The 21,573-nt window shown below is 47.0% G+C and overlaps 1 non-coding gene and 2 pseudogenes across 1 annotated transcript; all 3 read right to left on the reverse strand.

Moving 5' to 3' along the window:
* The window catches only part of LOC149328186 (uncharacterized), a 145,326-nt pseudogene that overhangs the window by 111,361 nt on the left and 12,392 nt on the right, over positions 1-21,573 (reverse strand).
* On the reverse strand, positions 9,519-9,646 carry LOC149328190 (U5 spliceosomal RNA). Its single transcript, XR_016285889.1, has one exon. It is a non-coding gene; the product is annotated as a U5 spliceosomal RNA (small nuclear RNA).
* On the reverse strand, positions 19,149-21,438 carry LOC149328191 (uncharacterized; annotated as a pseudogene).

The following is a 21,573-nucleotide window of genomic DNA, read 5'->3' on the forward strand; positions in this document are numbered from 1 at the left end:
ACAGCGTGCGGCGGTGAAATTCTGGTTTTTGCTCGGAAAATGTTGAATGGAAACTCTTGAAATATTAAGAAAGACGTACAAGGACGATGCTATGGGGACAACTGAAGTGTTCCTGAATCGAATCCTGAATCAAAGCAACAATCATGCCAATGGAAAACTTGAAATTCACCTCGCCTCAAGAAAGCTCGTCAGGTGAAACCTAACCTCAAAACAATGCTGATTTGTTTTTTCGACGTGAGAGAAGTTGTCTATTGAGAATTTGTTCAGCAGGGTCAGACAGTTAGCCAGGCTTTCTATTTGGATGTTTTGAAAAGATTGGGCAACAGTGTGCGGTGGAAGCGGCAAGATTTGTGGCGGTCGGGAGACTGGTTTTTTCATCATGGCAATGCCCCTGCTCACACAGCCCTGTCTCTACGACAATTTTGGGCCAAAAATGGCATGACCCCTATTACTAAACCCTCATACTCTCCCGACCTTGCCCCGTGCTACTTTCTTTGTTTCCTAGAATGAAAAAATAGGTGAATGGAAAGCGTTTCGCTGATGTTGCATAGGTGAAGAAAAAAACGACGGAGGCACTGTCAAGCATCACAAAAGATGAATTTAAACAATGTTTTGAAAAATGGAATGAAAGATTCGACAAGCGTATCATTGCAGGTGGGAAATACTTTTAAGGATACTGAAGGTCTGTGCTTAAAATGTGAATAAGTTCAAACAAAAATAAGTCCGGTTTCTTTTGGGTACCCCCTCGTAAGTGCTGATAATCAGTAGTATTTAGTAAGGAATCGCGTAACCTGGCTGATATGTGTTGGAACCGCTGAAACCTGCAGATCGCCAGGAGACTGAAATTCGGGACGGGATGCGTTACTGACCCGTGAAGAACTGACCTTGCTGAATAATCAGCCATTTCGTTTGAATGAATGCCTGCATGACCAGGAACCCAGAAAAAACGGACCTCCTTTAAAGTGGACGGGACAAAAAATCGGAGGAAACGGCACAAAAAATCTTTTTGGGAAATTTCAAGGGAGACTAAAACTGAAAAACAATCAGCCAGGATGATAACGTGATATACATGACACGTAATTTTGTGCAGCGCCATTCCAAGAGCCAAAAATTCCGCAATGAATATAGGGATATAATCTGGGATGCGGACAGCATAGCTCCATGCCCAATCCTGCGAAAAGATGCCAACTGCAGCTTTTTGGCAGCTGACGGAGGCATCGGTAGAAATCACCACATGATGGGGGAATTCCGCTATATGACCAGAAAGAATGCCGTTTAAAATGTTTGTAGGCATGTGTTTCGCATGAGATGGGAAGATATGGTCAAAATGGTATTCCACTGCTGCCGGCGTGTCGTCAACCCAATGAAAAGAACTGAGATCAACACCAACCGGTGTTAAAAGTTTCTGCGTTAAAGTAATTTGTGGCATTTGATATCGTGGCCAATGATGGTAAAAAAAATAAGGCCGGCTGAGACACAAAAACAGGAGCACTGACATTAGTCATCAGGTCCAACGACCTGAGGAAAGTTCGCACCATGAGTATTTGAAAGCGGGAAATTAAAGGGGGCATACTGGCTTCGAGATAAAGCAGGGCGTCTGAAACTGATTTTGGGAGACCAAGGCAGAGACGTAGAGCACACATTTCCAGTAACATTAAGGGTGTGACCTTGTAGTTTGCGCTACCAGAGAACAGAATGCAACTGAATTCAAGTATAGGTCTTACACAAGCTTTGTATAGTAACAATAATGTGTCGCGGCGCATCCCAAACCTTTTATTGGCGATTCGTGTCAGCCGGCCTAGAGCGCGTTCTCCTTTACGCACGTTGTTCTTTATATGAAGGAGGAGGAGGAGGATATAGAAGAGGAAAGGCAGGGAGGTTAACCGAAATAATAATCGGTTTGCTACCCTACACGGGGGAAGGGGGTGAGGGGATAAAAATAAAAGAAAGATAAAGGAGAGTAACAGAAAATTCAAGTCACTATAAAACGTCACTGTTCGTTAAAGTCACAGCCTATCGTGCAGGCCAGAAGTTCTCAAGAAGCGGAGCAGTGCCTTGCAGGCCTTCTCCGCCGACGACCGCCGCGGCAAGGGGCCGAGAATCTTCATTTCCGTGAAAGGGCGTGTATCTAGGCGCTCCAGCGCACGGCTGAGAGACTGCCTTTCGGTGGTGTAGGCAGGGCAGTCACAAAGAATGTGGGTTATGGTCTCGTCTTGCCCGCAGATGGAACATGCAGGACTATCAGCCATACCGATTAAGAATGAGTAGTGATTGGTGAACGCTACACCAAGCCAGAGGCGACACAGCAAAGTTTCTTCTCGTCGTGGTAGGCCTGATGGTAGCCGGAGCTTCAGGTCTGGGTCCAAGGATTGTAAACGGGAATTGCAAAATTGGCCGGAATTCCACGCGGCAAGCGTGATGTCCTGCGCAAGTGCGCGAAGCCTGCTCGCTGCATCCGATCTCGAAATGGGGATCGATACAAAATCGCCGTCGTCGTGCGCAGTTCGCGCGACCTCATCCGCGCGGTGATTACCTGCTATGCCGCTGTGCCCCGGTAGCCATTGGTAGATAATGTCATGCCCTTTGTTGATGACAGAGTGATGTAGCTGTCGAATTTCTGCGACCAGTTGTTCATGAGCTCCATGGCGAAGAGCAGCTTGTAAGCCTTGGAGGGCAGCTTTCGAATCGGTGAAAATAGACCACCGCTGAGGGCGCTGCTGACTGATGCAATCAATGGCGACACGAAGAGCGGTGAGTTCTGCACCCGTCGAAGAAGTGCGGTGACCTGTCCTAACTCTAATTTCTGTAGTGCTTGCGGGTATGTCGACGGAGCCAGAAGAAGATATAGGGTTCACTGAGCCGTCGGTGTAAACGTGCACCCGGTTTGCATGGTGCTCATGTAAATATTCAAGGGTGACTTGTAGTTCTGTCGGCGATAAGTCTATCTTCTTCCTGATGCCAGGTATCGAAAGAAGCACACGGGGATTATGCAGGCTCCAAAGTGGCGAGGACGGTCTAGAGGCAGGTGTAAACTGGGACGGCAGAATGGCGGGATGTGCGTCAATGACGTCTGTAAACGATGTGCGCGGTCTGGTAAGAGGAAGACTGGCAAGATGGTGAGAGGGAACCCGGGAAATGTGCCGGAAATGTGCCCTCAGTGCGTCAACTGTTAAGTAGGTAGGGATTGGATGCTCCTGGGCGATAAGTACAGATGCGGTCGTAGAGGCACATTTTGGCAATCCTAGGCAAGTCCGGAGAGCTTGAGCTTGAGCGCTCTGCAGACTTCGTATGTTTGTTTTTCGAATATTTCCAAGTACAGGGAGGCTGTAGCGAAGAAATCCCATGAATAAGGCGTTGTAGAGCTGCATCATCGACCGCAACGACGCTCCCCACGACTTTCCCCCAAGAAAGACGAGAACGTGAGAAATCGCTGTCAGTCTCTTTTTCATGTATGAGATATGAGGGGTCCATGATAGATTTCGGTCGATGATTACTCCCAGAAACCGATGGCTCTTTACGTAGGGTATTGCTGTGCCGTTTATGCATACGGTATAAGGAGACATGTTCTTTCGTGTAAAGGCAACCAGCGAGCACTTTTCGGTTGAAATCTGTAGGCCTTGCTGGCGAAGGTAGGCAGCAAGAATACTTGACGCCTTTTGAAGTCTCGCTCGAAGTTGTGGGCGCGTAACTCCAGATGCCCAGATACAGATGTCATCCGCATATATTGAGAGTTGCGCCGACTGTGGTAGTATATCGACAAGCCCGACAAGTGTAAGGTTGAACAGCGTTGGGCTGAGCACTCCACCCTGCGGGACTCCACGGGAAGTGAAATGAGAAGATGTTGGGCCTTCCTCTGTCTGCACAAAGAGAGATCTGTTGGATAAATAACTACGTATCCAGCAGAATACGCGGCCACCAAGCTCGGCAGTTTCCAGAGCGTCCAAAATAGCCTGGTGGGTTACATTGTCGTATGCGCCCTTTACATCCAGGAACAACGCCGCGGTCAAGCGCTTCAAATGTTTTTGGCGCTGGACGGATGACACTAGGTCGACAACGCTGTCGATTGAAGAGCGTCCACGTCGAAACCCGGACATTATATCCGGATATATGCGGTAGCGCTCCAGGTACCACTCAATGCGTGTAAGTACCATCCTTTCCAGTACTTTGCCAACACAACTAGCCAGCGCAACTGGACGGTATGATGTCAGGTCAAGAGGCGATTTCCCTGGTTTCAGGAGCGGAACTAGACGACTGGACTTCCAATCGTCTGGGAGTGTGCCATCATTCCAAGATTTGTTGTAATGCTCCAGAAGGACACGCCTAGCTTCTTGTCCAAGGTTTGCAAGTGCAGTGTATGGCACACCGTGGGGTCCCGGCGATGATGATCGTCTGCAACAAGCCAGCGCAGAATCAAGTTCCTCCACGGAGAAGGGAAGGTCCATCCGAGAATCCCGAGAAGCAGGAACATCGCTGCAATGCAGCGTCGCAGATGGGGAAGATGGTCCTGCTACCCTAGCGCAGAAATCCTCAGCTATCTCGACCTCGCCACGTCGTTGGAAGAGTGAAAGAGACTTGAAAGGGTGCAGCTGGTGTGGGGATGTTCGAAGGCCACGAACTACGTTCCAGATGCGTGACAACGGTTTCCGTGGATCAAGCGTTTCACAGAATGACCTCCAACGTTGTGCCTGTACTGCTTGAATTCTGCGCTGAATTTTCTTTTGCATGCGCCTCGCATCTCTGAGGTCAAGGCTCGACTTTGTGCGTCGGTACCTACGCTCGGCCCTACGCCGCAGTGATCGCAGGCGCTGCAATTCCATATCGAATTCTGTGTACTTTTTAATTGGGGTGAATAACCGTGTCGCGTTCTCCATGGCCTCCTTAACTTTCCCTTCAAAACTTGCGGATGAACCTTCTCTTGATGCATCTTCCATAAGTGCTTGAAACACTGACCAATCGATGCGTCGCATGCGTGTGGCAGAGGTGCATGTGGAAAGGCCAGTAATGGTCAGATATGTAGGGATATGGTCACTGCCGCGGGTTTCAATATCCGAAAACCACCGTACATCGCTGATAAGGCATCGAGAAACGAACGCCAAGTCAAGGCAGCTGCTGTAAGTTGTCCCTCGAATATAAGTTGGGGAGCCGTCATTTAAACACTGAAGATCATGGTCAGAAGCGAAGGACACAAGTTTCCGTCCCCTAATGTTCATTCTAACGCCTCCCCACATGGTGTGGTGAGCGTTAAAGTCACCCATGACGATCCAAGGGCCGGGTGTAAGCGCGATCAGGTCACTCAGTCCTGCGGCGTCAAATCGACTTGATGGAGACAAATACGCACCCACAAGCGTAAACGTGAGATTACGCCTCTTCACTGTTAGACAAACGTACTGCTTGTCGTTATTAAGGGGAACTGGATGAAGCACATATGTAAGTTCACGCCGAATGTAGATGATGACTTTACTGTTCCCTCGGTGCGTGGGAGATGCAAACGCCTCGTAACCTGACAGTCGCAATATCTTCAGCACATAAGGCTCACAAATGATAAGGATGGGGAAATTTTTTACGTAAACATACTGCCGAATATCTGAAATTCGGGGCTGAAGTCCGCGGGCATTCCATTGAAAAATAGAGGCTTGCCTCAGCTGCTTTTGAAATGTTAATGGTGGGGGAGCCATTGTTCCTGCTACTGTAACGCCGCTAGGACTGGTGTTAGCGTGTCTAGTACTTGCAGCGCATTCTGTGCCGCTGGCGTACGCAGGCCTGCCAGCACAGCGCGGATGGCACTTAGGATGGACTTCAGCATTGCCATAACCTGTAGTTCTTGGCCATGGCTGAGATCTTGGCCTTTCTCCGGATCAACAGTAGGCGCCGAACTTGGAGATGGCATTGACTTTCCTGACCCAGTGGATGTGGGAGGTTTCGGGAGTGACGGCCAGGTAACGGCCGATGCAGCAAGTCCGGCCTCATCAACTGTCGGGCTCCCTTGGTGTAATACGGCAGGCGGAGGAGGAGGACAAGATGCAGCAGTGCTAGAGACCTCTCTGTCAAAAGTGACGGCTTTCTTAGAGGACCTTCGACAACGCGACCGACGTCGTCGCACCTTAGCAGCGGCCTCTCTGTGCGTGGAATGGTCTCGAACCATTTGTTTCAACACTGCACGTTCATTCTTGAGGCGTGGGCAGTCTTTCGAAGAGGAATCGAAGAGGGCCACGGCAGTTGGCACACTTCAGGGTAGTCGCGCGGCAAACGTCGCCGCAATGTGCATCAGAGCATCTAGAGCACACAATGTTGTTCTTGCAGACGCCACTCACGTGTCCGATCTTCATGCAGTTTCTACATTGCAGTGGCTTGGGCACGAAAGGTCGAACTGGGTGGCGAAAATGCCCAACTTTCACATACGACGGTATGCAGTCGCCCTGGAATGTGAGCTTGATGCACTGAGATCTTCCAAGGCGCTGAACTGCCATTATAGAGATGCTGTTGGACGCTGGCTTGATTAAAATAGGCAAATCAGCGTCAGCGATGGAAATGTCGACGTTGTAAATGACGCCTGCTGTAGTGCCGCTGTCTTGGAGGACATGGGAGCGTACGCTGATGTCGCCGAGTTTGGTAACGGCGGACAGACTTTGCAGTGCGCTGCGCTCCGTGACATCAATGGCGATAATGTTCTTGTAAGGGTTGACTCGCACGTCTTTAATCCCCCCAGGCACGAGGCCCTCAAGGAACATAGACGTGGCTTGCCTGTTCAGGTGGTTGAGGTTTCCGGTTGGCGTTTCAGGCACAAACAAGATGGCATGCGTCGGGGGACCTCGCGTCTTGATGACTGTAGACGTGCTTGATGAGGACGACTCCTCACGTCGGCGCAGTCTTCGCTTGGCCTTCTTGCTGAGGACTGGTACGAACCCGTCGTCCGTCGAAGAGTCTTCACTGGCCGCCGAGTACACCTCGGTAGCCTGGCTACTAGCGTCACTGAGATGGTAGAGACGCTTCTTCTGGGCGGCCGCTGCTGACCCACCGGGTTCCAAGGGAGGCCCATGAGCCTCCACTTCCATCGCCGTATGTGAAAGGGAGCGGCGCCTCCCTGGTTATAGCACAAATTGCAAAAAAAAACTGCAGAGGCGTGAAGGCAACGTTCTAGTAAGAACAACTTCTTTGTCTTCCCACACCTTCTTTATATGAAGGCTCCAATCTAAGGTTGGATGGTAAGCAACACCTACATATGTAACAGATTCCACTTGTGGAATCAGATTAGAGTGATGGGCTAATGAAATGTGCAAAGGCGTGTCTGGAGGAAATACCAGTATGCCACATTTGTTAACATTCAGGGATAAATTAATACGGTGGAACCAAACTCCAAGAGCATCCAAATATCCCTCCAGAATCTGGTAAAGGGAATGGATATCCGTGGCCGAGGCGAAAAAATCTATCATCTGCATACACAAAAACTGTTATATCAGGACGAATGGGGATGTCACTGACCAAAATATTAAAAAGCAGCGGTGATAGCCCCGAACCTTGCGGCACTCCTCTTGATTGATGATAAGTATTAGAACATATGGTACCCTCTGCGCAGTAAAAGTATCTGTCTTTTAGAAATTCAGATATCCATGCATAAATGTAGGTTGGAGGATGTAACTGCGCATGTCTGTTAAGTAAAATAGTATGTTCTATACTATCATAGGCTTTTGCTACATCAAGAGTCACCAAAGCTGAAACTTCTCTTCTGCGTATCGAGAGCCGGATTCTACTTTCTAGATCCACATGCGCGGTCCATATAGAGCATCCGCGACGAAAGCCAATCTGTGCTGAGCTAAGGCCATTAACATCCTGGACATGTTTTGTGAGATGACTGTGCATAACCTTTCAATTAATTTGACTAATTTTGAAGTTAGCGCAATTGGCCGAATATTATCTAAGACGTACCCTTTACCTGCATCTTTCCTCAATAAAATAATTTTCGCTATCTTCCAAATGCTTGGAATCCATGCATTTTTCAATGAAGTATTGACAATATTTAAGAGGTTGCTTGTAAAATCCTGGGCTAAAATTCTAATCATACCAACAGTGACACCATCTTGTCCGGGAGCTGAGGGATGCATCATTGCCAGGAGTGAGAGGAGCTCTGATGCATCAACCTCAGTGTAATCCGAAGAGGGTGTGATTCCGCGCAGAGGGACGTTTCTTTGAGTCTGGAAACGTACCGCTAGTCCCTGAGCAATACTATCCAGGGTTTCCTGAGCCTGTTGGGGTGATAGCACTCTTGAAGAAGTAAGGTGAGGGACTGGAGAACACTTGTTACGTTCCATGAATTTATACAGGGTTTTCCGATTACAAGGATTTGAAACATAAGTGTTCAAATTTTTGTTATAGTCCTCCTTGGATTTTGCAATTGTTCTTTTCAAAAATGCAGAAAACAATGTGTAATTTAACGAATTTGCTGCACTCTGGTTGCAGGATAGCCTCTTCCAGGCCGCCTTTCTGCAACGATAGGCCTTCTCACATTCTTGGGTCCACCAGGGAGACGGTTGTTTATTAGAGGCTGTTGCGGGCACAGTGAATATTGCATGGTCTACTGCACTGCAAAAATGAAACCGCCTGCTGAGCTCTGTCATCCCGGCTAGTACCAACTATAGAGGCAAGTGAGGCGGACATCAAACTTTTATAAATATTTTGATTGACAAATTTATGGTTTACACAATTATTGTTGTGCGGAGATAACCGGATAGTGAAAGTTATAGGAAAGTGATCACTAGATGTACCCGAATCTTCTGTCAACCAATCGGTCACCTCTAGCCTACCTGCTGATAATGTTAAGTCAATGGCTGAGCGAGCACCACCTCGCATAAATGTTATATCTCTTGAATTACAGCAGCGTACAGCATTTGCAGACAGCCACGACCAGAGAAGCTGGCCGCAGGAATCAGTGCGACTTCCCCATTCACTGTGGTAGGAATAAAAATCTCCCGCAATAACTACACTGCTTGCGCCAGCCACCAACCTGTCTAAGCAGTCTGTCCTGTGGACACCTAAAAGAAAGTAGGTATTAGCAATTGTAATATCAGCACACTGCGGAAATGAAGTTTTGAGCGCTAAACGTTCACGGTAAGGGAGAAGAATTTTCTTAGAGATTGATGCCTGATGACATATGTGTTTAGAAAGCATGATTACCAATCCACCTCCCCTACCAGCATTTCGATCTAATCTGAAAATTCGAAAGTTTTTCATTGAAAATGATTTATAAGGTGATAACCACGTTTCTTGTAAAAGCACGATATCAGGGTTATGTTTCAGAATAAGTAGTTCTAGATCTGGAAGAGAAGAGAGTATGGAGCGGCAATTCCATTGTAACACTTTGATACCTGCCATGATTACTGACGAATTGAAGAGGCAGACACCGCCTATTTGAGGATATCAACATTAGGAAGAAGTTTTCGTGGTACTTTTCTAGCTTTCATCTCATGAGAACTAGATTTACATGGTGACGAGGAAGCACGACGCTTCTGCGAGAAAAAAAAATTAGACCTCACCGAAACGGGCAAGGCCCCACAAAAATTGGCCTATCGGCTCATTGGAATGCCCCTCCCCACGGTGATCTTTACCAAAAGGCGAAAGATCAGTTCGCGGAATTGAGGAGGGGCCTTTCTCGTCTTTGTTAAGCACTGACCGAAGCGCTGGGGATCATTTTTTTTTTATTTTGAACACTTGCCATATATGGTATAGAAAGGCTGTAGTTAAGCTAGAGTAGGTGGTTGAGAATATTGTCTTCAAGAAACCTGACCAAGCTCTGGCTCATATACTCTCCCGAGCGTTTATCCTACTAAGGTATCTGTGAGGCCGGTTTTCATTGCGAGAGAATTATATGACTCATCAGCAACAAATCCAGACGTCCAAAAACAATGACTTCCGAAAATCCATGTGACGATGGAAAGAAAAATAAAATTTCTGCCTGTCCGTCATGGTGGCTTAGTGGTTATGGCGCTCGGCTGCTCACACGAAAGACACGGATTCGAAATCGGCCGCGGCACTCGAATTTCGATGGGTTAAAATTCTAGAGGGCCGTGTACAGTGCGATGTCAGGGCACATTTAAGGTCCCCAGGTGGTCGAAATTTCCGGAGCCCTTCACTACGGCGTCCCTCATAGCATGAGTTCGAATATGCGGAATATTGAATTCAGGACTTCCATACTGCGAGGTAAGCATAGAACCAGTGTTATAGGCATTACCAAAAAAAAGTAACTAAATACGTTACTCGTTACACTAAAAAAAAAACGCATTACCGCCCTACTATACCTACAAAAAAGGTAACGCGTTACCGTTGCCGTTACCGAAAAAACGTAATGCTCGTTACTTTGCCGTTACTCAATGGCCATTAGTTTTAATCACTGCGTCTTCGCTGTAAGAACTGAAGATAACAATTTTATAATGCTCATACTTCATTTAATTCCAACTTCAGAAAGAAACCATAGCTGAACATAACAAATTTACACCAATTCTGGCGTACGTTTTCTTACGAAATTACGCGGAAATTGTGTAGCAATAAAGAAATGTTTAAATGTCATAGTTGCGGAAAAGATATATTTGCGCACATAAACAATTTTTTTTACTTGAACCTGCACAATTATCGCTAAAATTCAAGTGTTTACGTCAGGGTGTTCGAGGTAAGCTTCGCTCGCTTAGGAACTCAACTAGAAACGTAGCCACAGTTGGAAACAGCCCTGCTGACAGCAGTCTCCTTTTCTGTGCTGTACCATTGTACTCCTTCGACGGCTCTCTTGGGGGCATCTTGAAGTAAACTGGCGACATTCCTGGCTTTGCTCAGAAGAGGGAACTGCTTCCACCAAGAATACGAGAGTGTCGCCTGGGAAGGAGACCTTTTGGTTGGAAAACAAGCTTACGCAGAAACTGACGTACAGATTTCTGCAAATGGTCCATTGGTGGCTCGGCATGCGTCCACCCTTTAGAGAGTTGTGTGTGTGAGTGGTTTGGGGGTGAAGACAAGTGCGTGACTGCGTGTTCGTGCTGTTTTTTTTAGTTGAGTGCTTCGTCAAGGGCAGATGTTTTTTGGCATGCATGCGAGCCGCAACAAGAGTCATCGAGAAAACCGGTAGAATTTGTTTATTTGCAACATCATTTTCGGTTTCTTTTTAAAAGAGGCGGAGGAGGACAACTGAAATAAAAAGTAACAAGTAACGTGACACCTCACGTTACAGAAAAATGTTAACGTAAGTACGTTACCCGTTATAGTTCCCAAATGGTAACGAGTACGTTACTAAGTTACCGAAAAAAGTAACGCGTTACCGGTAACGCCGTTACTTGTAACGCGTTACCGACAACACTGAGGGCGACATGCACTTTTCATTCCTGGGTGGCGGCTATTTGGACCTGGAAAAAGGATTTAATACTTGCATGCCATGCCAGCATGCAGAGGGGGACGACCTGTACATAGAAAAAAAAAGCCCGGTGAGTCGCAGTAACTAGTGGCGGTTTGTACCAGTTTTCGGCGTAGGCTGCTGGCTACAGGTACCGCCATTGGGATATGGTTCACCAGCTTGCACTAGTCACCACAGTGCACCGTGAACACTTTTCATACATAACACCGAAAGAACGGTAGCATTTTCCACGCGATTACGGACACAGAAGAACGCATACATCGATCGCCAGGAACGTGCTGTCTGTGCTAAATCCCGCTACGAGAAATTAAGCAAGCAAATCTCACTTTCGAACGAGTGAGTGACAGGGTCATGGCAGAAGACACACGTAATGAATTTATATAGGTTAACGTAAGTTACAACCCTACCGCATGTTGCATTTACTTGCCCGCAGATGCAAGTGTTGAAATAGCAGGTTTAAAGGAATAACTGGAGCAAATTTGTCCGATATTGTGGTTATACGCTTCTCCGTCTTTCATGTTAGTTAAGGCGTTAACAAGCAATCCTGAATCTTTCGTGACTGCACGCTGACACTTCGGCACACGCGCACAAAGACGGACTATGTCTTCACTTTCATTAGCACACGCTACAAAAGTGACGTTCACAGGGCTGCAATGAAGTTATCCTTGCTCTGTATGCGCATAGATTTCCTGCTTCAAAGCTCCTTCTCACAGACTGACAACACACAAACACGAATATGTAAAGCAACAGATAAGGAACGGGCACAACCGGCAACACAGGAAAAGCGTGCGAGTTTTGATGCCGCCCGCGATGCAGCTTTCGCCGTCACACAACTTGCCTGCATGGTTGGCGTGGGCGCATTTAAAATACTGCCACGTATCATTGTAGCGTCCGTTCGTTCTCGCAAGGCAGCAGAAAAGGGGTGTTATCATTTGGGTTCGTGACGCAAGAAGCGACCGGACTTATCTCGACTGTTCAAAGCCATGAACAGCTGCATCTACGTGTTTCTAGATTACTCTAGATGATCTCGACCTGTTATCTAGAAGTTTCCTTGCTGGCTTTAAATTGAACGATCCCGCGAGCAGCGGGCATTCGTAGTTCCACGACTGACGAGCACGCTTGTTGCTTACGCCGCGGACATGTTAAAACATGTTAAAACATGTTTTCTATGTTAAAACAGAAAAAAATAAACTTCTCTTTCTACGCCGCGGACAACTCCAGAAAACGAGACGGGCACGCTGGCGCCAACTGACCTCAGCTGCGCTTCCTGCAGATGTCAGGGACTTCGGCTGGCTGCGAGGCTGGCGGGTCCTGCCCACAAGAGACCGCCTTGCGGCGTGGGGCGTGGCGCCCTCCGCCCGATGCCCGCAATGCGGTCTTTTAGAAACGTTGCGGCACGCTATGTTCGACTGTGTAGTGGCGCGCACCTTTTGGGTACTAGTGTTACGAATGTTCGTAATCCGCCTCGAAGCGCGCTCTAGTTCACGCGAACTGTTTACAAATATGCTCTTGTGTGTCGGCATGTTCGTTTTGTGGCGGCAGCGTGGAGCGGCTTCCTTAAATGGTTGTCCGCAAAGAGCAATGTTTCCAATGTTGCAGCGCCTCCGCACGCGCCTCTTTGAGCAAGCATGCGTGGACGCACTGACAATGAGTAAGGCTGAGTTCTTGCGCAAATGGTCGACATACTTTATCGTCCTCCGCGGCGGTCGAGTGTCGGCTTTTTTACTGCCTTACTGACGTGCTCAGTGCTGCGTCACTGCGCATGTGCTTGACTGATCAGAGCATTAAGTTCATCCGTTTTGTTTTGTATTTTCTATGTCAACACAGAACAAAATAAACTTCTCTTTCTACGCCGCCACCGAGTGAGTCGGCTCTTTTGCGGGCGCAAGCCAGCCCAAATAAAGAGCTTCGTTTGCAAGTATTTCTGGTGTCCTCCTGACCGCTGGACTGCCGTCACTACAACGTGACATCTGGTGGAGGTGCTGGGTAGACTTCCATGTTCCGGACACCTCCTAGAAGTCGTGACGCCAGCCCTCTAAGTCATCTACCGCAGGACCTGAGTCCAATCCACCGCGCAAGCCGACGCCTGCAAGGGGACGCACCTGAGTTCGGGATTCTGCCGAAGCCTACCCGGAAGCGAAAGCCAGCAGAAACGTCTACCATGAGCTTGCCCCAGACGATGACTCCAATCATTCTTCAGCAGCCCCGAGTGCCACCAACCTTCGACGCTTCGCCTGGCGCCGACCCCGAAGAATGGCTGGAACAGTTCGACTGTGTGGCTGTCTTCAACAACTGGGATGATGCTACGAAACTTAGGTACGTCTTCTTCGCCCTGGAGAGACCAGCAAGAGTCTGGTTCGAGAATGAGGAAGCCAGCCTTGCCAACTGGGAAACCTTCAAAGAACAGCTTCTGAAGACCTTCACAAAGGTCGTGCGAAAGGAGAGAGCGCAGCAGCTGCTACAGTCTCGCATACAACACCCGAATGAGACCGTTGGAGATGAAGCACTGAGGAGATGAAGCATCTCTTCCGGCGTGCCGACATGAACATGAAGGAAGAAGAGAAGGTGAAGCTGCTTATGCGAGGAGTTAAAGAGCAACTCTTTGCCGGCCTCGTCCGCAACCAACCGAAAACCGTCGCGGAATTCTTAGAAGAGGCATCCACGATGGAAAAAACTCGATGCCAGAGCCCGCCAGTATGACCGCCGGCAGCGCTTTTTGTCAGCAAGCTGCCTGGACACAGCTAACAACAATGACCTGCGGGAGGTTATACGTCAAGTTGTGCGAGAGGAGCTCCGACGATTGCTGCCAACGGAAACGCAACCGCAACTTTCATCGCTCACTGACGTCATCCGCGACAAGGTTCAACAGGCCTTGGGTGTGACGCCGACACCCACGCAGCCTCTGCAGCCCGCAGCCATGACTTACGCCGCAGCTGTGCGCCGTCCTGCCCCTCTATGGCGGGACCCAAGCCCCTATCACCCTCAGCCAGCTGCGTTGGACCGCCGCCCACTCGCCCCAACCCGCCCGTCCTACGAGCGACGCGCGCAGCCGAGGAAATGCGACGAGTGGAGAACTCTCGGCCAGCACCGACCACTATGCTTCCACTGCGGCGAAACCGGTCACATTCTCCGGTACTGCCCATACAGGAGAATGGGCATCCGAGGGTTTTCTTACGACGCTCCACGACCCTGACCCGGAAAAGCGACCAGCCGAAATCGACGAGTTTTTGCGTCGGGAAGGATGCTCATCGCCGAGCCGCCTATCACGTTCCCCGTCGCCATCTTCACTGCGCTTTGTATCTCCTAGCCGAGGTTACACGATGCGTGGACGCTCCCCCAGCCCCCGAAGGTTAAACTGAATAAAGCAGCCTCTGGAGGTGAGGTTGCTTATGAGCGCAAGAACTAAGATCCTCCATCGACGAAAACACAAGACTATGCCTCAACGACGACGACCCCTACGACGACGACCCCTACGATGACGACAACTACGACTACAACGACAGCTACGACTACGACGACAGCTACGACTATGACGACAACGACGACAACTACGACGACGAAAACTACGACAACACCGACGACAACTACGACGACGAAAACTACGACAACACCGACGACGACGACACGGCCAGACTTGAAGCTTTTACCACTGCCCTTAAACCTTGTTACGAACGCTAAAGGATTCGAAGTTTGCATTCTCCGTGTTTATTTTCATTTTAAAGCATCGGGGCGATGCTTCTTTGAGAGGGGGGTAATGCCACGTATCATTGTAGCGTCCGTTCGTTCGCGCAAGGCAGCAGAAAAGGGGTGTTATCATTTTGGTTCGTGACGCAAGAAGCGACCGGACTTATCTCGATTGTTCACAGCCATGAACAGCTGCATCTACGTGTTTCTAGATTACTCTAGATGATCTCGACATGTTATCTAGAAGTTTACTTGCTGGCTTTAAATTGAACGATGCCGCGAGCAGCGGGCATTCGTAGTTCCACGATTGACGAGCACGCTTGTTGCTTACGCCGCCAACGAGTGAGTCGGTTCTTTTGCGGGCGCGAGCCAGCCCAAATAAAGAGCTTCGTTTGCAAGTATTTCTGGTGTTTTCCTGACCGCGGGACTGCCGTCACTACAACGTGACAATACGAATAAACATTATGAGCATCGAGTAGACTACCTAAGATAACTATATCTTATATGAGGCTGCAAGGTTTCACTGGCGCACAAGGTATAGTTGATTGGAAACTGGCCCTCAATTAAGGCAAGAGAAAAACCGAAACTGGACGCTGTTTGCTTTTGGGTTCGATATCGCATTCGGCGGATCGCTATCCTTGCAGGCTTTGAATTTTATCCGGCTTAACTTGTACGTACGACAGTTTATTAGTCCTATTAGTGCTATTAGTGCGCCAGCTCTTATCCGATGGATACCCACCCCGAACAAATTCGCCCCTTGTCAGCCTTGGCAGCTGGGACTATAGCAGCTGGCCTGGCGCGAACGCTCCGTCCCGCGGCACTGCCCACTCATCGTCGTGTTTCCCTCTTGACAGTGCAACGCTGAAAAAAGCGTTCCAACTAAAAAAGTCTATATTTAAAAATTGTGCAAAGTTTTAGGTGGAACATCTTGTATATGTCGTTTACTTGAACCTAAGTGAATGGTTAACGTCCCAAAGCGACTCAGGCTATGAGGGACGCCTTAGTGAAGGGCTCCGGAAATTTCGACCAGCAGGGGTCCTTTAACGTGCACTCACATCGCACAGTACACAGGCCTCTAGAATTTCGCCTCCATCGAAATAGCTGTTGACATAAATGTCAGGCAGAACACTATACTCCTCAGGCCAATAAAAGATGGTAGCATGAGCATACATTTTATATTCTGTGAATGAAATAAATCAGACTGGCACCTATGTATATGCCTTGTGGGGGTGACCACAAAGAAGTAGTTGCAAAGGAGTAGGCAGCACATGCAGTGTAACTGCGCTTGAGTTTCACATAATAATTAGTGCAAGGCATGGGGAGGACTGCACAATATGTGCAACACAACAAAGTGGGTTATTTAATTTGAATTCACCAAGAAAGCTCTTCAACATTCGTTATTAGAATGGATGTATGAATAGCACGTAAATGCATGGTGGTTGAGAAAATGAGAGGTTCAAACTTTTCTACAAAGCAACCAAGAAAACTACCTGACATTGTCGTGCCACTGGTAATGCTATGCCATCAGAGAACAGCACTGAGTGCTGAAGAGAGTGATGATAGAAATTCTTCGCTGGATGAAAAACATAATGCTGTCTGTGCATGCTCGAAGAAAAATTACGGTAAAAGAGAGAAACTGCAGCTTTTTGAAGAACCGCACAGCAATTCAATTTTAATCCACGTCATGTCAAAGAAGTGAGTCTTACAAACAGCCAGAATGCATGTAACATTTTGCAAAGGCTACTGTAATAAAATACTCATGTGCACTGAGCAATTTCACGCAATTAATCAAATTACGAGCTTTACAGTACACTGCAAGATGACAATGTTTCTCGCAGACACCAATCAAGGTATGACAGTTGTGACCATCCAACGCAAAAATCTCATTTCTCATAACGCGGGGTGGTTTCCTTTTATGACAATGCAAAAATGTTGTCTTCATTGCAGCATTGCAATGTAGTCAGTGAGGCCGAATTTCAAAACTGGCCTCCAGACAAGAGTGCGCAATCTTTCTGAATGCATACACCGCACAATACATAACCAAAGCAATGCGATCCCTATATAGAAAAAATTTAGACCCTCTTGAATCTATGTTAGCAGGCACAAGCGTTTACAGAATAAATTTTGAGTTTCTGAACAAACAAAAAGCGGTGTTCTACATATAGGACGCGAGGCGTATATGCGTTAACTGTGCCTGACCTTCAAAGAATGCGAATGCAAGATATGGAAAGGACTTACTGCCGTGCAACGAAGAAAAGCGGGGGCTATTTAATTTGAATTCCCCAGAAGGTTGCTCAATGTTTCTTATCGGAATGGATGCATGTAACGGCATGAAAATGCAGAGTGGCTGAGAAAAAGAGAGGTTCATTGTTTTCTCCAAAGTAAGCGACAAAACTACCGCCCATTGTCGTGCCACAGGAAATGCAATGCTATTAGACAGAATAGACTTGCTGTGGGAACCAGAACCAAGTGCTGAAGCAAGTGGCAATAAAAATTCTTTCCTGGATGCAAGGCACAATGATGTATGTGGAAGCTCGAAGCAAAATGCTAAAAAAAGAAAACCAGCTACTCGAAGAAAAAGGTAACCAAAGAACTGCACTGCTTTTGAATTTAGTGCACAACATGTCAAGCAAGTTTTACAAACAGCCAGAAGATATTCAACATTTTGTAATCGCAAATGTAATAAAATAATCATCTGCAATTTCACACAACAAACCTAAATTACTAACTTTACAATACACTACAAAATAACAATGTTTTTCATAGGCACCAATCAAAGCACTTTTTCTTTCAGCAGCCACGACCCTTGCAACTAGTTATCATGAACACCTTACAAACAGCCAGAACGTATTCAACAATGTGTAATGGAAACTGGAATAAAATACTTATGTGCACTAAGCAACCTCACAAAAATGACCCAAATTACGTGCGTTACAATACACTACAAGATTACAATGTTTGTCTTAGGCACTAATCACAGTATTTTTGTTTCAGCAGCCATGATCCCTGCAGCTTGTTATCAAGAACACCTTATGTAAAAAAACAAGGCTTGTTCAAGTAACACCAACACAACAAAGAAGCTAGCACAAAATGAAATGGTGACAAACACCTGATATTCTGACAACCACAACAGATAAAAATCGTGTGAATATAATGCTCCACAAATATTATGCCATTTATATCCAGCAGAGATAGTGGCCTGAGAAATGGTGATGTAGATGCTCGTAAACTCTTTATGTTGGCTTTGATACCAAAGTACAGAGAACTGTTCTAAAACGTGCACACTAACACAAGACACATCAATACGAGGTCGGACACTTGCCGTTCGCCAATCATTCCAGCCACTAGCACTGCCAGAATAAACACACTAAGATGAACACAAGAGCAGGTTTTCCTGTCTTGGCACACAAACAGAAATCGGTTCAATGATATTAGTGAGTGAATTTATAATGACGATCACAAAAATACGCCCACTCAGACTGCACGAATAAAAAGAATGGTTGTGCATGTTTTACCCCCTTGAATCTTTTCACTGAAGCAGGCAGATAAATGGCATTAGCAATAGAAATTTAGCGCAGTGGAGACGAAGTAGCGTAGATGTAGACTGGTGTACTGAACGCCGGCTCCGAATGCGCAGTGCCCTGCCTGATTGTAACCATGCCACAACGCGTGCGTAGTCAATTTGCGGTAAACTGGCATACGTCTATGCTATTACGTCTCTGGTATGCTACATCTCTTTGTAATATTGGGAACAATGTTTTTAAAATCTCTCTCCAACGAGAAGTGATGCCATCCACGTATGACCGAGATTTCATTTCCATTCATGCGAGTTTACAAGCATAGCAGGATTACTCTGTGTTCAGGAAATACTTATCGCGAGTGTGTGTCTAGCCTAACGGAACAACAAATGTATTTTCCTGAAAAAACATTAAACGTGAACAAAACATACAAATGTAAAGAAAGACGAAGGTTAGATACCACCACCCATCATAGAGCATTCTGCTAGGATCTCATTAGATCGCACATAAAAAGGTAAATAGGAAAACATATCGACTAAGGGCATTTGAAATCGCTGCTATTCTTTGTGAATCGTCTTTTTGTGGAGTTTTAAATGTTTTCCCTGAGCGAATGTCTTATGGCACAAATCTCATTGGAAGGGCTTTTCGCCCGTATGGGATCTCACATGCCTCGCAAGAATTGAATGTTGTACAAAGGCCATGGGGCACAGCTGGCACTGATACGGCTTTTCACCCGTGTGGGTACGGATGTGTGCCACCAGGCTGCTTCTCTGTGTAAAGCTGCTACCACAGTGGTCACAACGGTAAGGACGCTCACCTGTGTGAGTTCGCTGGTGTTTCACTAAGTTGCTCTGGTGTGCAAAACTGCTATCACAATAGTCACAATGGTAAGGACGCTCGCCTGTGTGAGTGCGCTGGTGTTGCACTAAGGTGCTCTGGCGTGCAAAGCTCCTACCACAGTGCTCACAATGGTAAGAACGTTCACCAGTGTGAGTGCGCTGGTGTGTCTCCAGGTGGGCCTTTTGTGCAAAGCGCTTTCCACAGTCATCACAATGGTATGGGCGGTCCCCAGTATGGACTCGGAGATGCACCACCAGCTGAGATCTTTTTTTGAATCCCTTGCTGCAGTGGGTGCATTCGTGCACCTTCTTTACTGCACGTTTACCCCGGTGGTTACCACTGCCAGAAGGAGTAGATTCCATGCAGTGGCTCACTGGGCGCCTTTGACCAGTTGAATCTTGCACAGGAGGTGCACCATGGTCGCTGTGTGTGACGACTGAACCTGTGTGGTAAAGGAAGAATACTTTCAATCAACAGCAGGAACCAACATTGCAGAGCTCACCTGGAGCTAGGGAAATGAAGATCAATGTACAGGACATAATTAGCAACAGCTGTGGATGTTTATGAAAAGTTTTATTGAATAGGTCGGCCTTAAGAAGAATTCAGGTCTGAAGAAAGATATCCCTAGAATGAATTCTACAAGCAGCTGAAACCATTTCAGCTGCAAAAAATGTCATCCTTGCCAACAAAATAGGGTAGCATTTGAAATTCATTCTAAGCACTTGCATTACTGCCATCATGATAGACGCTGTGCTAAGCCCACCCAAGTGGGCCTAATACCCAACAAATGACAATTAGCTAAGTTTAGCACACTGCCACTTTTGTTTTCTTTATTTGCTCCTTAGGCAGGGTACAAGAGTAAGCAAAAGCTAAAGGTTAAAAACCTGATGAGGCCTTGGACGCCTGCGCAAGTCCTAACATCAATGCATAGAACTCACAGGGGTGACAGTTTGGTCAACAGTTCACATATTCTGGAAAACAACTTTCCAGAATATCAAAGGCAAATATCATCATAATTCACCAGAGCTCTATGAACTGAAGCTTCTGTATCCTTCACACTGCTCTTTGAAAGACAACATTCAGGAACAGATTAATGAAGAAAAAGTGAAGATTATAACCTGATGAGTTTTGTCCAGAAAATACACCGTATTTGCTTCCTCTAATGGTCAAGCCTGCAAGTGAAAGACAGGTTACATCCATAAGACACAGGATTACATGTGAAACAACTCACATGGTGTTATGTGGATGGGACGGTGAAAATAGCATACCATCTCATACAAGTGTTGTGCAAGGTCAGGTAAAATGAGTAGGACAGGCTTAAAAACAATCAAGTTCCAAAGCAAACATTCCAAACTTTTAATTCTGCCTCCAGACGAGAACTATAATTATGCTCATGAAAGGATCAGTTACCTAAAAATATCAGAAAGCTGTTGCAAGCAAACCAACAGCCACATTATAGACCTGTTCGCAAGTACAGTAACTGGCTTCATGGGAAGGACTGTACAAGTCTGCCTACGTAGGCTTAAAAACTAACGAGTGTGAGTTATGGTTACAGACAAAACACATTGGGACAGGATTCCTCCTGTTTTTATAACACCCGTTATACCCTTTGTACAGCACGTAGGAAAAAAAAATTCAGAGCTTGACAACTGGTAAAAAATCGTCAGGAGGCTTGCTTGCAGCCAAGATTACAGCCGCCCACAAGTGTGGCCAACATGCCCAACACGGTGTTTCCCCTGCAGCAGCTCCAAGAGAGGCATTAACCAAACCAGTAGAAGCACATCTGAAACAGCACACTACTGTGTGTCAAGTGCAGTTAGTGCGTGACATATTTACTCGTGTAAGGCCCACGCCTCGAATGTGGGATGAAAAATTGTAATGAGAATGAAAGCTGATGACAACAATAGGTGAGATGGTGAAAGGAAAGCTTTGGCTAAAGAGGGCCATGGCTCAAGGCACTTTCTTCGACACAGGTTGGGGTTAAAGGCCCATTTCCAAGCACTGCACCCAGCACAAGCTAGGGGGAAAACTTGCTTATTGCATCAGTGGTGGGTACCCAGTTCTAGTACTGAGATTACAACCCTGCACTGGCCCGAAAGACGCGGGTTCGATCCCGGCCGCGGCGGCTGAATTTCTTTGGAG

Source organism: Amblyomma mixtum, chromosome 9 (genome assembly GCF_055824585.1).
Source record: "Amblyomma mixtum isolate Tamu chromosome 9, ASM5582458v1, whole genome shotgun sequence".
NCBI lineage: Eukaryota > Metazoa > Arthropoda > Arachnida > Ixodida > Ixodidae > Amblyomma > Amblyomma mixtum.